The 19,187-nt window shown below is 33.6% G+C and overlaps 1 long non-coding RNA gene across 2 annotated transcripts; it reads right to left on the bottom strand.

The window, feature by feature from the left end:
- Nucleotides 1-211: 211 nt before the first annotated feature.
- Nucleotides 212-6,202, bottom strand: LOC125261801. Of its 2 annotated transcripts, none has more exons than XR_007183438.1 (7): nt 6,066-6,202; nt 5,588-5,647; nt 5,010-5,256; nt 4,842-4,896; nt 4,510-4,585; nt 2,403-2,471; nt 212-2,111 (listed from the first exon to the last, which is right to left on the bottom strand). It is a non-coding gene; the product is annotated as an uncharacterized LOC125261801 (long non-coding RNA). The 2 variants fall into 2 exon arrangements; XR_007183437.1 differs by having other exon boundaries at nt 5,177-5,256.
- Between the last annotated feature and the right edge of the window lie 12,985 nt (nt 6,203-19,187).

Below are 19,187 nucleotides of genomic sequence, written 5' to 3'. Positions count from 1 at the left end.
GATGTTGATTTCAGTTGAGTGAAACGACGTTGTAGATCAACACGTATTCAACATGAAATCGATCTAACTGGTTTGCTTATTACCAACGTTGATGTTGATTTCATTTGGGTGAAATAACTCTATACAATTAACACATTTTCTACTTATTTTAAAAATCTCAAACACTTAATACTAAACGATAAGCCTGTTTACAAAATAATCACACATCACAATCAGTTAACATTGCTTTAATATTTACAAAATACAGTTACAAATAGCCTACATCGTTAGAGCATACAAACCTTCTATACAAGACTAACATAGAAAAGGCATTTACACTCAAATACACACAAAGAGGTATAAAAGTTAATTATAGGCTATTATAAATAATAAGTTACAAATTAAAAGCAATATTTACTCAAGTATAAAACTGGTCATGTTCTTTTGTACCAAATGTGTTATTTTTATTGGAGCACAAAAGGAGATGTAAGGCAGAACATCAAGAGACTGACAGCCTGAGTCAGAATACACTATCACTGCTTCTTTTCTAATGGTGACTGAGACTATGTGACTCTCTCCTTTTGTGTTCAACAAAAATAAAGACATATGGGTCAGTAGATGATTTATAAAGAAATCTTACCCTTGACAATGGAGGACAGAAGAATATAGCAGATGAATTGGTTTTCCTTTGCAATTAAAATGTAAGTTCCTTGCTCTTGTAACAACAGGGATGTAAACTCATCAGGGGTGAAAATGGTGACAAAGATGTAACCCGCAATTTCAATACCATGGACAATGAAATATATTTTTTTAATTACTTTTTTAATTTCAAAGTTTATGAATATTTTATTTATTTTATAATTATTATTGACATATCAAAATTAAAATATTTCATTTTTATCTAAATGTAAACAGGTGGTTCTCTAGCAGAGTAAAAACAAAACTCTGAATACAGAAAGCAATGTGCATATTTATTATAATATTGCTCATTTATTATAAGTCTATAGCCCCCAGCTGTTAGAATAGCGACTCAATTATGCACATGCTGTATTGTATCTAGCATTATTGTAGTGAAACTGAACACCCGACAGTGGAAGGTGTAGACAATATTTCAGTGAAGTCATCAAAATGTTTTAGGAGTTGAAAACTTAGTTCCTTTCTCTCTCAAAAACACAACACAACAGTTACACCTTTTAAATTTCGGAGTGTCTATTTACATAAAGTGCAAATAGCGTCCCTTGTTGGCAAACGCTATTTACACTAGCTTTTGGGCCACTCAAGTTTTAAAAAAGAAGCACAGAAGGCAACGTCTTTAGTGACAGCAGTAGCGAGTAGGGAGTTCTGACTTTTGATGCAGGTTCAAATTGCAAAGAACTGATACTTTACATGGTGTAAATAGAATCTATCACTGTTTTCACCTAGTGTAAGAAAATGTGCTATTGTCACTTAGTGCAAATACAAATCACAAATTAAGAAACTCATAGGCTCAATTTTTTTTAGACTAAAATATTGAATGTCAAATAGTAGCATTTATAATAAATATTTAGCTACTGTTCATTTCTTGCCAAAACCATACTTCTACAGTGCATGTAATTTCAGGGTGGTGCGGTGTTGATTACTGATTGATTAATAATGACAAGATCAGATTGTCAGATTGTATATCTTTACATTTTGAATATATTACTGTTTGTTAAAATTTGAATTCATGTTAATAAAAAATATGCTGCAAAGTGTGACATATCAGGACTGTTACAGTGTCCGAAGAACATGGCTTAAATGTGAGCATATGAATTTCTTAATTTGTGAAATAGGATTTGTGCACCTCCAATGAAGAATTTGAAAAGGTGTAACAGCTGTTTTTGTAACTGGAGAAAAAAGTTTGCAACTTTTAAAAATTCTTTCAAATTTTTTAATAAAAAAAATAATAATAATAATAATTTACTGATGTTTGACTATTCTTTAGAAAATCCCACTATCACAGGTGCTCAGTTTTGCTATAGCAATACCCTCACAGAGCATGGTAGTAATCAGCCATCCTTTTAAAAGCAGAGGTCATTGTGGTGTACTGTTGGTACATCTGTCCAGGCCAACATCTGATGTCCTGATGCCTTCAACTGGGGATCCCTGAGATCCTGCAATAGAAATAGTACAGATCAAAATCATACATCATACATACCCATTACAAAGTATCTCATCTGGTAACACAAATTATCATTCCAGGTTTAGTTTGTTTAGCTCAATATACAAAATTTGTGGCATAATAATGCCCAAAAGAAATGATTTCAACTCGCTCCTCTGAATATTCCTTTAACCTGGCATTTTGTGAGAAGACCAATGACCTTGTCACGTCTTCTTTTACATTGTAATTTTCATATAAGATAAATAATTAATGCAAAATATGAAACATCCATGTATTTACAAACCTCATTTGGATAAATACAATGGTGGAAAACTTGAATCAGTGTTACACAGGAAAGCCTGTCAGTGATGTGCTGTAAAGTAAAAGGAAATAAATAAATAAAGGTGAAAGACACCGATAACACTGTAAAACTGTATTTTCATAGTGGGTCCTTTTATAATAAAGTCATTATATTATGTTTTTAAAAGATCTTGTTAATTTTGTTTAATAATATGAACAATATTAATAGTAGTAATAGTAGTAGTATATATAAATGCTAGAAAAATTTCACCATGAGCTGTTTGCATGAACATAATGAGAACAGAAAGTAAAAAACAGCTCCATCTGAAACTTTTCAATCAAATCAAAGGAGTACAAGCTCCTGTTCTAAAATTATAGTACACATGACACACAAATGAGAGGTACAGTCTCTCCCTAATCTTACAAAATAACAACCATCCTGACAAACACATGTTGTATGAAGACTAGAGTTGGAATAAAACACCCCTCCTAGTCCTCACATATCATATAAAAGTGAATATGAAAAAGAGTTATTTTTGTAGTTTCCCCTCCTCAAGTCCATACTGTCCATTCATCTTCAGGAAGCCATCTTTCAGCCTCCATGCAGTGGTTGGGTAAAGCTACATTAGGTTAGGACAGCCTTAAGAAGTTATTTCATGTGACTCATAGAAGTTATGTCAGTTATGTCATATGGGTAGGGATAAGTATCTTACAGTTCTAACGGTATTGCTACTGTTACTTACTGATCGGGTACTTCAATGCTATTCTTATCGGTTCTTTTTATTATATACAAATTAAGAACATAATTAATATTGCTTTATAGATGAAATCAACTGAAGATAAAAGACATTAAATCTCTCAAGATCTCAGCAGAGGAGGATTAAACAACTCTAAACAACAACTAACACTTTTTTTGTGTCACGCCTCAACAGCTAAAAGCTGACCGACTGTTGCAAAGCACTTGGTCTACGTCAAAAATAGAACGGGGAACCCGCTTACTGTCAGGAATTTGTTGTGTTGCGTCACTCCTCATCCAGTGTAGACAATATCACAGATTATAACGGGTTCTATTATTAAACATGCTGAGATGTTACTGTTTATGTGATCACAGATATCCCGTACATCGCAGCACACATGAGCTTTTGAAGCAGTCTGTCTCAATCGAGATGTGTTATAGGCTGCCCACAATAGGCGTGGCAATATCCATCGGCAACTGTAACAGATTTTAGATTTTTGATTTTTCATCTTGGGATTTCAAACAGAAACAAGATTTTTCTTATCCCATTGGCAGATAATTTTGCTTGTTTTAAGCAAAAACTCTCTCTTTTTTTTTTTTCCCCCCAGAAAACAAGAAATATTTTATGTAATTTTAATTATCTAGAAAAGGCATCTTGATTTAACAATTTCTAGATATTTGGAATATAAACAATACAAAAATACTAAGTAAGAAATTTTTTTTGTAGTGCAGGACATTTTTAAATATATCTCCGATTGTGTTCATCAGAAAGAAGAAAGTCATATACACCTAGGCTTGATGGTGAGTAAATCATGGGATAATTTTCATTTTTGGGTGAACTAACCCTTTAATATCTTCTTTTATCTTTGGTTGATTTCATCTAAGGCTGTGGCTGGAAGTTTTTCTCTTTTTCTGTTGTTGTTGTTTCTTTCCTTCAGTAATTCTGCTCATTAACAGCAGGACTGGTTTACGTCACGTGACAAGCATTGATAACGACACAAGAGTGGGTAACTTATGTCCACCTCGTCTATAGGCAAGGACTAAAATAGAGAAATTTCATATGAATTAATATCGATTCTGGAATAAAAATGTTTTTTTTTTAAATCGTAAACAAATTGTGATAGTTAGGTGAATCGATTTTTTCCCCCCAGCCCTAACATCTATATAGCAATAAGTAGTGCGTGTAGTTTCTCCAGTACCGACGGCAGAACCGATAATGTTCAAGCTTATCGATACTCCGGTCTTTCATAATTTAGCCCCAGGGCCTGTTTAATACCAGATTTCGGTACCCATCCCTACATATGGGTGAGTTCATAAGGATGAAAGCTTGAGTCAGTCTCTTGATTTGCGACTGTGCAGCTATTGTGAAACTCACCATCTTCATGTATCAAGTGTGAATGGCATCTTGTCCTGAAGAATCACAGCTCCAAACGCTAGAGATTACATCTCATCTGGTAACAAGAGTACAGCCATAACTGTAAGAACTCTAATGATATCTTTACCCCCTGATATTGCATTGATGATATAAATTCAAACATATTAGAGGCATAGAGTATGAGCAATGAGTAAGCTGGCCAAATTTCTGAGAAAAATAACTTACATGCCTAAAGTTGTCGACCCCCTGAACCACAATCAGCATTTATAAGTAAAAAGTATTTAAGAATATATCAGTAAAAAATACATGCACGTATACAAATAAATAAATACCTTTGAGTGGAACAGTATGGCGTCTCTTCACTTGAAAACATAACTCAAAACAGACCTAGAGAAATACAATAAAAATAAATTAACGACCATGATATCCTGTTATCATAATAGTTAAATAAATGATTATAACTACAAGCATTATAACATTATACTTGTCACCTATGTTACCTCTTTTAGCTGATTATTTAGCCTACAGGCCTTTCAAGGACAATCTCACTGAAACAACCCGGGGTTAATGATTTTAAAATGTGAGACTTCTTTCAAAAACAAGTAAAAACCTTACAGACCCACAACTTTTCAACAGTAGTGTACTGAATGATTGAGGTTTTGCTTACTATAGTCATCTGGTTCATGGCCTTTGACAGGAGGTCGCTCAGCTCTGCTGGGGTGCAGGAGGCCATCAGCATGGAAGGATCTAGGAACAAAACATGCAATTTGTCTCAGAGCCAACAATATTTACTACAGGTTTATTACAAGGAACCAAGCTAGAGCAGAGGTGGGAAGAATAATATACATAATATTAAAAAATAATTTCTTAAGTTAACAGAATTTATATTTTTAGTATTAGAATTCACTATTGTACACACAGTGTCACTTACATTTGGATGTCAAAGACTTCTTAATAAATTAAAAATATAATATAATAATAATTTTGCAAAAGAAAACTGCGGATGCATGGTGATATAGGTTAGATATATTGTGAAATAAATGCATATTAAATTATTTAATGAGCTTTCTCAGTTCACCTGTGTTTCCTCCTCCTCTGTCAGCTTCCCCTTTGTTGTAGAGGGGGTTTTCTGTCTCCCCTGAAATTACATTAGAGATCAAAACATGTTTGAAATAGTTTCAGTTCATTTTCGCGCTCATGTAAGTGACGTCACCGATTAACGGTACAGAAAGAGCATACTTTTAGTTTAAATAAATAAATATGTTTACTATCATTCATTGATAACTTGCCAGCAGAACTTTACAAAACTATCAAAACATCTCATCTACACATAAAGACGCGATTAAAAGCCCAAACTTTCATTAAACAAGAGCTCAAACTATAGTTAACGTTAGCCAACCGCTTCTGAAAACGGTTGAGATGCTAACGGACTTTTTCAAAGACACTAAATAATTTCTTTTAAGTAAATATTCAACAGAAGTGTGTCAATTACACTTAAGAAAAGTGTCAGTAACAGTTTTATATACTATGTGTGTGATTTTATGGACTAAACTTACCTAAAATCAGTGAAAACAACAGCGAGACGGAGTCTTGCTGCCTGACGTTTCCCCGTTTCCATGGCAACTCAGATCCGCTCCAGCGTTTCGCGCACGCGCATTAAAACACGCCACAGTCACGCAGCATTTACAAAACATTTACATTATGTAAATAAATACATCTATAATTAAAACAATACATCATTTAAAATAATTAAATAATTATTAAATCATGAATTTAAAATGCATTTTGTAGTTCTATCGACCCATTCGTGCAAAATGAGAAAGTGAAACTTTAAAAGAACTTCTTTATATTTTTTGAAAACGTGCTTGGAGTATTTTTATACCAACACTTTACTTTTGTCATATATATATATATATATATATATATATATATATATATATATATATATATATATATATATATATATATATATATATATAAAGCCAGTTTTTTTGTGCTTTCAGATTCTCTTTAACTGTAAAAATAAAAATAAAAATAATAAATAAATAAATAATACAATATATTAGATTTTTTTCATGTCCACTACAATGAGCACAGGACGGAAGCAACAACAACAAAAAAATTGTAACCATACAGTATTATGAGATAGAGTTCAAACACAGTATGTGAACTAGCCTTGAAGATTTTGATTATAACACATACTGAAACAATGAACAATGGCAATCAGAATGAAAAAATGTAAGATAGGATGGAGTCTCAAAAAACATTTTGATTCTTTTTGTTGGTCGAGTGGGTGAATTATGTGTGTACTTGCTGGTTTTGATAAATATGTGATTGTGTGCATATAGCATCCAGGCATCAGTGTGTGTGTGTGTGTGTGTGTGTGTGTGTGTGTGTGTGTGTGTGTGTGTGTGAGTTTGTTTATATTACATTGTGGGGACCAAATGTCCCCACGATGTAATATAAACCTGAGTTCACCTACATCGTGGGGACCGGCCACCGGTCCCCACAATGTAAATTAATTATTAAAAATACTAATTTAGGGTTAGGGGTAGGGTAGGGGGATAGGAAGTACGGTTTGTACAGTATAAAATGCATTGCGGCCTATGGAAAGTCCCCACAATTCACAAAAACCTAACATGTGTGTGTGTGTGTGTGTGTGTGTGTGTGTGTGTTGCTTTGTGTACACTCATAGTCATTTCACATTCATTGTTTCACAATATTGTCTCTTGTTAAAAACTATACATAACATGATTCATGAATAGGTTATATTTTTTAAATATATTTTTACATATGTACACAGGCCTATTTATACATGTAACATGAAGATCAATTTTTAAGCTTTATGTTCTATGCATTTTTAAAATATAAACAGTAGGCCTATATATATATATACATTTATAAATACACACACACACATATATATAAGACTTCAGATGCAAAAGCCTCTAAGTGCCATCTGGAATTCTTATAAAATGAGCATTTTTATGAAGCTTATATGTTTATGTTCAGTTATTTCACTTTAATGGCAATGAAAAGGACCTATTAATTGCCATTCAAGTGAAATTACTGAACCTACGAGCTTGATAAAAATGCTCATTTTAGAAGAAAATTTCAGATGGCACTTAGAGGCTTTTGCATCTGAAGTCTTCATAATATTAACAATGTTTCTCATACAGTATGTTGCATTTATGGTTTTCATTAACGCTCCTTCTCGTGTGTTTTATGACCTGCCTGCGATACCGTTTGAGCAATCTTCGGTAGGCTATGCTTTCATTTAATATTAAAATGGATGGCATAAAAAAAATAATAAAAAAAAAATCACGGAAACTTTGAGGACTGCTCATTTTATCAGTGTCAGAGCCTGCTAGATTTCGCTGCTCAGTTATGTGGATTTATTATAGCCACTTCTATAAACTTGTTTAATTTACTTAAATAGGGTTTTTTTTATAATGAATTAAAATTATATCAGTATAAGACAAAATACATGCACGTCCTATTCCGTCCGAAAAGGGATTTATAGTGCATGCAATGTCCGATTCCAAGTTTCAACATTTATCAGACGTTATGATTTCGATCATATGCGTCGGAGTAGCTATCAGTCGATGAAACAACCTCATTTCGACATTGAATCGATGTTATATTTTCGACGTAATAACGTTCTGATGTTCCGATCAAATAGTGAACGTTGAATCAACATTGAAATTTGATCGGCGACTGATACTGATCTTTACAACCAAAAATAAACGTTGAATCGACGTCTGTTTGCTATCTGGGCGGTTATGTCGTAGATTTATACAGGGACGTGGGAACTATATTGTGAGGGGGGGCGGGATGTTATGTTAATTTTTTTTTTAATTTAACATTAAAAATGTTAAATTAAAATAAAAAAAAAACGTTATCCAATCACTGCTTAACCTAATAAAAAATATTGACTATTATAGCCTACTGTTATATTATCTGTGCGTATACATAATATAGATTTTAATAGCTTGATGCTCTTTAAATATTTTGTTGCATTGTTAAAAGTTTCAGTGCATAGGACAGACCTATCCGCGATCGCTCTCCATGGTTCTGACCAAAGAAGAGCGCTTTGGAATCTCCATTACGCATGAAACGCATCATGCGTTTCCCGATAACATTGTCTCTTAGCGCGCTACGAAGACTCTTAAGGTATAACTTAACTAAAGGTATACTACCACTAAAGGTATATCATTGCTAGGCGTCTTCAGGGCTATCATCCACTCGCGAGGCATAGGCGCTGAAAGAATGATGATCTGCTTTTATGTAATTTTTCCTTTTTTTATTCAGAATATTCACAAATGTGTTAGCTATGGCATGAAATATCTGATATTCCGATTGTCAAATACATGCAAATGGAAGTGTATTGTTGTTTAAACACCTTTATAACGATCGCGTTAGTTGAGCTGTATGCGCAATATAATTTTATGACACAAAATTTTGAAATGTAGGCTTAAATCAAACACATTTTAATTCAGATTCTGTATTTTTATATACCCCCCCCCCCCCCGCCCCCCTGTTCAAACGTCTATGGATTTATATAACATAGACAGGAAATAATATTAACCTCATCGTAAATAGTAGTTACTTAGACTTTGCAATTTGTTACTGTACTAGCCTCTTGCGTTGGATCTAGACAACACAGGGTACATGATCGTTAATGTTGTTAGCTCACTAAGAAACTTTCAATTTAATTAGAAATAGTTTCGACAGCCAAGATGTGGATAAAAGCACTACTTACTGCTTGCGGGAATAGTTGGAATCAAGGGTGTAACTTTGGTTTGAAAAGTGGGGGGAACACACACCCTCTAGGGGGGTCTGGGGGCATGCTCCCCCGGAAGAAAATGTTGTACATTTTAAAGATAAATTCATTAATCTGGTGAACTTTGAGAGTTCAAAATAAAGAGAACCCATGTTCAGTGTGCAAATTGAACAAAGAAAATGTCTGTGCATTGACTCGTACCTGGATCCACTGTTAAAAATAAATTATCCACCCGCCAACCGCATGATGATATTCTCTGATTTAGATACCTGGGGCCGTATTCACAAAACATCTTAAGGCTAAAAGTAGCTCCTAACTTGCTGATTTAGGAGAAACTCTTAAAAATAATGGGCGCGTCATATATATATATATATATATATATATATATATATATATATATATATATATATATATATAATAAGCGCATTTGGTGTGCTGTCCAAGGGGATCCCCAGCCGAGGGTGAGGAGCGTGGTGGCAGAGGGATGCAGAAAACTGTCGAAGTAACTACAGGCGAGTCGGCTCTCATCTGTGTATATATTCCTCCTCTCATGATGATTAGAAAGACAGTTTGAATGTGTTTCTCCCAAACTTTGTTTATAAAACATAATTTGTCGCTTGAATTCTGCATCCAAGAGGTGGACAATTAACTGTATAGGCCTATACTAGTTTAATTAGTGACACTTAGCCTACATTTTAAAACCTTTATGGCAACAATATGGCAACATTTTATTTTAACTATGGCAACGTTTTTATTAAAAATATATATATTTGAATAGGGCAACATTTGTATTTTAAAACCTTTATTTTAATATGTAAACATGACGCCTCATTCTACAATATTTCTATGATTAAATCGCTGACTCCTCCCCCATCAGCCAATCACTGTGTGTTTACTCCATAGCAACGAGGTCAACCCCGCCCTTACTCTTAGCTTAAGACTTCTTTCTATTCCTTAGTAAAAGTTTGTCTCAGCAGCTTGGTGAATAGGTTTTAAGAGAAAACTTAGGATAACTCTTAGTGGTAAGATAAAATGTTTTGTGAATACGGCCCCTGAACCTGATCATCCCATTACAATTATTCACATTCTCAGTGTTAAGCATGATAATATTGTAAGATATCACGCTGAAGAAGGTTTCTTATAAATTAACTTTTATTTAAAATGTTCCCTTCAACCTTAAATTGTCACTGTTTCATTACATCATTGTAGGAAAACACTCTTATCAGAATGATGAGGCCGCCTCGTAATTCTCTATGCAGGAAAAACCCTGCTGACAGAAAAAATGTTGCGGTTTAAAGGTGTCCAGATTTCTGAAAAAAGGAAACCGGGGACATTTCCTATTTTAATGGTCAAAATTGGATGTGGTTGTGGTGTGGATGGGGTTGGTTGACACACAGTCTTTCCTCTCTCCGTTGTTCTTAAATATTTTCTGACCATTTTGACTTCTAAAAGAAAATTATTTCATACATAAGTTAGTTCATTATATTATATTACATTATATTTATTATGTTTTAACATGTAAAATAAATTAATACATTTTTTAACCAAATGGCTATACTGGGGTTGGTTATCAGTGTGTCAACCAACCCCATCCACACCTCTTTACTGACATGATGTTAGCCACATAGTATAGCTCATCAGAAACTTGTAAATTTCCTGTCAAAATATAGATGATTCCTATCTCTATAAACTGAAATCCTTACATTTTATATATCTCTATCTATCACAGTTCTACAATATATTTAGTGGGGAGAACTTTTTTTTGTTTTGAGACTCTAAAATAGAAAAGTTGTCCTCACTTCAATAGTTAGTGACAGTTGAATGATTTCAGTAAATGTGTGTGCTCTGGTCAAGAGGGCAGTCATTTTAATGTTAGATTTTTGTGGCAGCGCCCTCTAGTGTACTGGGATTTAACTGCATGCCAACCAACCCTTGACCCAACCAGCCCCGCTCTCCCCTACACTTAATCACTGTCTTTTGATGTTTTATAAAGGCACAAAGCCATATCACAATTTCGATTTTAGCTTGTTGGCAAACGTAGTATTTTAAATTTTCAGTTCATTATGAAACGGTGGCGGCAGCAGAGGGTCATTAATGGGAAACACTGAATGAATGTATAGCTGATAAATGTGCTAAAGTTGTCACATCGGTTGTTATAACAAAAACCCTCCAAGCCAGCAATAGCCGTCATTTCACCGTCTCAGTTAACTATAGACCCGATATAGTCCGGCTATGTGTAACCCACTTTTAGCCATAATAATCTTTCATTTGGTTACATGTCGTTTTTGCCAAAATAACTTGCGAGTTGTATGATATTGCATCATGTAAGTGAAGTCAACAGTGATTACAAGGTGTTTGGTTTCACATCTTTGACATGTTATATTGTGTAGGCTGTGCGTAGCCACAATTTAGCTCGTAGTCAGACCGGCTATTTGTAGCCCACCTATAGTCAATCCTGATTTATTGTAGTTTTTGGACAGGAAGTGCTTGAGATGGTTGATATCTCATCATGTTTGCAATGTCAATGATTTCTACAAGATTTAAGTGGCATTTCGTGACATGGTCTATATGTAGTCACGATTTAGCTCTGAATTGGATAGGCTATGTGTAGTCTGCTTTTAGTCCACCCGGTGAAATCGAGGCAATTTATAGTCTAGTTTTTATGGCTTGGCTATAGCCCTGATTCAGACCAGCAATGAGTGTATCCAAAATAGTGTTAAGTCATTTTCGACCACAAAGCTTGTGGGATTCTTGATATACTTGCATTTATACATTTATATGCAAGTATATATTTGAAACAGCATATTTTTGCTGTCACACAATCCTACATTCTACGATATCATATATATATATATATATATATATATATATATATATATATATATATATATATATATATATATATATATATATATATCAGGGTATAGCCAAGCCATATATTAATTATAATTAAATACCACACACATATATGACTGTATTTAATTTTAAGTTAAATAAAAATTTACAATTCTCAACCGCTAGATGGCAACTGTGGTTCTACTGAGACATGACCACTGGCAACGCGAGACTTGAACGTTAGCTCTCGATCACTGTTTCCAGCTCTCTATGGGATTAATATCCTGCCATGATTCAAAACTGAAAATAAAGTTCTGAAAGGTTGAAACTAAGTGTTTTGAAACTCAAAATCTTACCAAAAAAAAAAAAAAAATTTTGCAAGATCGAAAAATAAGATTTGCAAGCTTGCAAAATGTAAAAAAAATAAAAATATCTCTGCAAACATTGTTGTTTTTGAGATTTCCTTCTTCAGAACTGCAATTTTTTTTTTTACGATGTTGTGCAAAATTTTCAGAGTTTCAAATTTGTCAGTGTTCTCCCACTGTATTCGTTTGTTTTCCAGGTTTGAAACCTTGTAAATGGTGATCTGAAAACTGGTGTGCGAATGTGTGAAAAAAGGTTTTGAAACTCTGAAAACAGAGTTTTGCAGGCTTGCAATGTGGTAAAAAAATAAAATAAAATCTCTGCAAACATAATTTTGTTTTTGAGTTTTCCTTCTTCAGAAGTGCAACACTTTTTTTTTTTTACGGTGTTGTGCAATCATTTTTTCAGAGTTTCGAATTTGTCACTGTTCTCCCAGTGTAGTTGGTTTTCCAGATTTGAAACCTTGTAAATAGTGATCTGAAAACTGGTGTGCGAATAGGTGAAAAAATTTTTGAAACTCTGAAAACTGAGGTTCGAAAGGGCGAAACTTATTACATTACATTACATTTGCACTCCTATTGCAGACTATTTTTTCAGAGCCGAGTTTACAACACCCACTTTGCGGAAATACGCCCACACAGTTGCGAGCTTGCGACTCACGTGATTTGTGGCAGCGTTGTCACCATAGACTGTAAAAAAATATGGATGTAGTGTCTGTGACGTCACCCATAGAGTTTTTTTTTTTTTGCAGAACTTTATTGAACAAAGAATTTAACAACCACAAATGGATTGGTACAAAGTAGAAAATTTCTTAGACAACAGACAAGCATCCGACAAAGAACAAATGATTATATTAAAAAAAAAAAAAAAAAAAAAAAAAAACTAAGGGTCACTAAGGGTTCTCTGCAAGATCGAGATCCTCTATCAAATTATAGAGGATTACAGCATTCTTTTTCTTCATTAATTTCAAAGAAAAGAAGTTACACAATTCCTTATGAAATACGAAAAAGTTTGGTAGTGTTTTCAAAAATCTGTTTTTATGCAAGAAAAATTTTCCAAGAATAATAAATGTGTTAATTGCCAAGTCATATGTTTCATCTTCCATAAACATACCAAATATAACATTTTCTTTTGTTAATACATGTAAATTTTCAACCTTTGGATATAACCAGTAATGCATATCCTCCCAAAAGGCACAGGCATAGTTACAGTCATAGAAAAGATGTTCTGTTGTTTCGATCTGATCATCACAAAAAGAGCAGTTGTTAACATCAAGACCAAATCGACATCTTAACAACTCTCTGGAAGGATATATACCATTAATAATTTTAAAGTGGACTTCCTTTGCTTTTGATGTAACTGGGTATTTAAGGTATTTTGTTCTTAAGACCTTAACTTCAGCTTTAGAAGTTTTGAGAAATTGAAAGTTTATTTGAAGAAAAGGGATATAATTCCTTAACGAATGCTTTTCTAATTGTGGTATTAGGTAAATTTATATTAGTGAGAGAAACTCCATTCACCAAAAGCTTTTGAAAAATTGAGAGACAACTGAATTATGGATTGTGGAATTGCTTTGATGATAGTATTATATTGTTTCCTGTCAGTTAAATTAAATCTTGAACAAAATATATCAAAAGAAATAATTCCAGTTTTATCTAATATATGTATCACAGACCATGTTACTTTCTCCCACCAATTTTTGTAAAATAAAGACTTATTTCTAAAAATCACATATCTACAATTCCACAAAGGGATATTATGGGGACTAAAGTTATGCTTGTAGATCAATTTCCAATAAAGTAAAACCTGTTGATGAAACAATGACAATTTAACAGGGAGTCTTTTAAGGTCATAATCGCATCTAAGGAGAAAATTGATTCCTCCTAATTTCATAAAAATTTGACTGGGGATATGAAACCAAAAGCTATTTTCATTTTTCAAAAAAGATCTTAACCAGTTTGTTTTAATAGTTCCATTAATACATTCAATGTCGATTGCTTTTAAGCCTCCTTCTTCATAATCTTTGACCAAAGTTCCTTTTCTAATGTAGTGTGTTTTTCCTTTCCAAATAAATTTAAAATTGGCTTGGTTTATAGCTTTTATTACATTTTTAGAAAAGGAAATTGAGTAGGGTAGATAAGTCTAGAGATGCATTCTATTTTTGTGAGAAAAATTCGGCCAATAATAGAAATATCTCTTTGAGACCACAAATTTAAATAGGATTTGCATTTCTCTAGATTATTCCAAATGTTAAGATTATTAAGTGAGGTGTTATCCTTTGTAATGTGTATCCCTAGGTATTTAACAGTATCTTTTATAGGAATATTGTAAAAAAGTTGATAGAGAGGAATTATGAATTGGTAATAATTCACATTTTTTAAGATTTAATTTCAAGCCGGATGCCTTAGAGAAAAGCTCTACATTTTGAAGAATTTTTGGAGCTTGATTAATGTTTTTCATAAAAATGGTCGTGTCATCAGCCAGCTGACTGATGACTAATTGTTTGCCAAAAACTGTTAATTTTTCAAAATCAGAGTTTTTAATAAGAATGGCAAGCATTTCCACAGCAGCGATAAAAAGCAGAGGAGAGATAGGACAACCTTGTTTAATTCCTTTATCAATTAAAAATCTTGATGTTGTACCCTGTGGTAAGATAACAGAGCTATTAGTGTCTTTATAAATTAACTTAACCATGTTAATGAAATTTTCTCCTAATCCAAATAATTGTAATGTACGAAACATAAAATTGTGTTCGACTGTGTCAAAAGCTTTAAAGAAATCTAAAAATAAAATAAAACCTTCATCTTCAATCAAACAATTATAATCCAGTAAGTCAAGTACAAGACGTATATTATTGTGAATTGAGCGCCCCTTTAAAAAGCCTGATTGTGTCTCTGAAATGATCTGTGAAATACCAGTTTTAAGTCTGTTAGTGTAAATATGAGTTAAGATTTTATAGTCATTATTAAGCAGGGTTATAGGTCTAAGATTGTCAATTATTTTAGGATTTTTCCCAGGTTTGGGGATGAGAGTGATAATTCCTTGCTTCATAGAAGGTGGAAGAATATTAGAGACAGATATTTCTTTTAACATATGAAAAATAGGGTCTTTAATGTACTCCCAAAAATGTCTATAAAAGTTACTTGTTAATTCATCTGAACCGGGCGATTTGTCTAATGATAAACATTTCATGGCTTTTTCCACTTCATCCACTGTGATATCTGCATCACACAAATTTTTAAAACTCTCATCTACTTTGGGGATCCACTCTTTAATATAATCAAAGAAAGCATCAGCAATCTGTGTGTGAATAAGTTGAGGAGTAAAGTTTACTATAGAAACAGTAAATCTCCCTAGAAATCTTATTAGGATCAGTACATTCTTGATTATTGATTAAAAGAGCCTTAACACCATTACGCTCTTGTCTCTTTTTCTCCAGTCTACAAAAATAAGCAGAACTCCTTTCGCCCTCCTCTATCCACTTCGCCCTCGATCTTATATGCTCCTTTGGCTTTATCAACATAAATGTTATCCAGTGATGATTGTAGGAGAAGAAGTTTTTGTTTGTCATCAGCCGTTAAAAGGGTTTTAATACAGATATTATTTATTTCTTTAATTATTTCCAATTCTTTTTTTCCCCTATTCCTGCTTAATAATTTACCATAAAATATGGAGATCTGACATACCTTATATTTTATATATTCCCATTTTTCTCTATACGTTTTAAGAGTTGGATCACCAATTATGTTGTTAATTGTAGCTATGATTTTTTCACAAAGTGGTTCACTATTTAACAAATTTGAATTAAATTTCCAGTATCCTTTTCTCCTCTGATATGATTCAGTGGGTTTAAGAGTAAATTTAATCAGACAATGGTCAGTTAGAGGTGCAGCAGAAACTGTAGAGCTTGACTCCAGACAAGAGTTAAACTCGGAGACTAACCAGAAATCTATTCTGGATTTGCATGAACCATCTGGCCTAAACCAAGTGAAACCTTGAATATTAGGGTTTTTAGTGCGCCATACATCTATCAATTTAAACACATTACAAAACTCAAGCAATATGGGATAATGATGTCTCAGATATTTTGAAGGACATCTATCAAGCCATTCGTCTATCACCATATTAAAATCCCCTCCAAAAATAAAGTCTGCAGTAGGATACCTCTGAGATAAATCCTTTACTACCCTTGTAACCTGATCAATTAGAGTTTTGTTTTGGTTATGACTATAATATCCATATATATTTCCTAAAATCAAAAAGTTTTCATCCATTTCAAAAACACAAATTATCCAATGCCCACAGGTATCCCTAACAGTTGTTAAAATCTTCCCAGGAAAGTTATATAGAAGTATAGCAACACCTGCTGACCTATTTGAGCCATGAGAAAAAAGTATTTTATCTCCCCATTGGTTTGACCAGAATTTTTCATCTAAATCAACAGAATGGGTTTCTTGAAGAAGAAAACACTGAGTTCTTTCATTTTTACAAAAAAGGAAAATTGATTTTCTTTTAACAAAATCTCTTAGACCCCTAGTGTTAAGTGAAACAAAAGAGAACATCTGATTATGAGAAAACATAGAGAAATAAGAAATAACAATAATTAGTGTAGTGATTCTTTTTTTCCTTCTCTTTTTAAAGTTAAGCACAAACCCCTTTCAAACATTAAGTGCAGGCAGATTGAGTATAACAGTTTTTCCTTTCGCTATTTTTTCCCCCTTTTTCTCTTTTACACTTAAGAAACTAACTTAGCCTACTCATACTTGAAGAAAATTGGTTAAAAGCTTATCCAACCATTTGAACGTTTCCCCCTGTAGACCTTATAACGTAAAGATATCTAAATGAAAAAAAAAAAGGATTTAAAAGTGCTGCTGTAGACAATAAGGGAATTATTTACCCCCTTTTTTATCCTCCAATTTAATTAAAGCAAACTTAGTATAGCAACATCACTTAACTAGCAATGTACAATTTGAAGGGGTGGATTCTGGAATCCACTGCCGCTTCAATATATATCTTAATAAGTATATAATAATAAGTTATTAATCAACATTTATATTTCTGTTAAATTAATTGAATGACTTCTTCAATGTATGTTAAAGGATCTATTTTCCTCTGTACCTCTCACTGAGAGAAAAGAACATGTTATCAGTATGTTTTGGGAAAGTTTCCTGCTCAGAGCAGATCTCAGATCAACTTCAGCCTTGAAGAAGCTGTGAATCATGTGTATCTGTGTATGTGCGCTAAGTGTTTTGTGCAGGTCCCTTTGTACTGGACAACTGGCATTCTGCTTGAGACCAGCAGACGCCACATCAAGGACATCCGGTATACCTAAATCCAGGGTCCCCCTTCGTCATCACCGTGATGAAGGGAGATATGCTTCTTACTATCTGTCCACGTGTGGAAAATTTCTAATCTTGTCTATTTTTCTTAGCCAATCAGAATCATCCAACCTGAAGTAATGACATAGTTAGTTGACTCTGTTAGAGTATAATTGTTGTGGAAATGTGAATGTACGCAGAGCGGCCTACGAACTCCTTGGGAGACTTGAAGCTGGCTTCTGCTGATGAAACTGCAAACTATTCTTTATTAAATTTTTCTTCAATTTATTAATTTTTTTTAACTTTGACTCCGGGTCTTTATTCAACATATCTGGTCTCAAGGGTCCTAAACTGTTTATCCCCAACAGTTTATGGTGGAGAATGCGGGCAATCATTCTTCGGTGACATCCCTGGCTAAACAACAAACAAGGTAGGAAGCTGTTTTATTATTTGGTTAGGGCTGTCTGAGTGGAAGAGATTGGGGCAGGAGAGCGGCAGAGCCTCACTCAGACATGAGTGAGGAGTACCGTAGAACCGGATTTGAAGGCCGGGGAGGTACACTAATTATACTAGCTTTATGATATTGATGATCATTGAATTTGATAGTATAAGAAGTCGCTGAAGCCATGTGACGGCAGGCAGCGCATCGAACGCACTCCAATACAGGGACACAAAGTGATTAAGACACTGCGTGGTGTACAGAGGTACCCCTACAGGGAGTGTAAGGCACTGGATTGGGAAGCTCCAGTGGCACCTGTGATTTACAAAAATATATAAAAAGTAATTAGAGAATGAAAATAGGGATGATTGGATCTTCTGAAAGAATGTTTCACTTTATGGAAAAATATTTGAACAGTCTCAAGTATGTTTTCTTGTGATGAGCACATACTGTGAATGTGAATAACTAGAATGATGTAGGACCTCTAAGTTCTAAATATTTGGTTTTTGATGGTCAAAATGACATAAAGGGTTTAAATGGCAAAAATGAGACTGCCAGTGTCACAGAGACTCAACCTGATCGGAAGTTTGTAATGTCTCAGTTCCTTGACATATGGGTGAAAGACAAATATAAAAATAATGTTTACTTGAAAACAGATGTCAATTCTGGCAAAGTCTTAAGTTGGGCCAGAGTTACAAGATATAGGTAAAGTTAAATGTTATAAAAAGGCAGTGTACCAGTACTGAAATCCTCAGAGTCTCTCTCTCACTCAAAGTCAGCTAAATGCTGCTATCTGAGCTTGTGTCATAAGTGATAACAAGCTGTTTATATTGAAGCACAGTGTCTAAGTTGAAAATCATGGACACAGAGATGTTAAAAGAAACGATTGCCATAAAGAGGGCCATTTGTTGTTAAATGTGTCAAAGTAAAACTTAATGAG

The sequence above is a fragment of the Megalobrama amblycephala genome, unplaced genomic scaffold (genome assembly GCF_018812025.1).
Source record: "Megalobrama amblycephala isolate DHTTF-2021 unplaced genomic scaffold, ASM1881202v1 scaffold489, whole genome shotgun sequence".
Taxonomy (NCBI): Eukaryota; Metazoa; Chordata; class Actinopteri; order Cypriniformes; family Xenocyprididae; genus Megalobrama; species Megalobrama amblycephala.
Note: the sequence above shows the minus strand (reverse complement) of the source record. Positions and strands in the feature narration are given on the sequence as shown.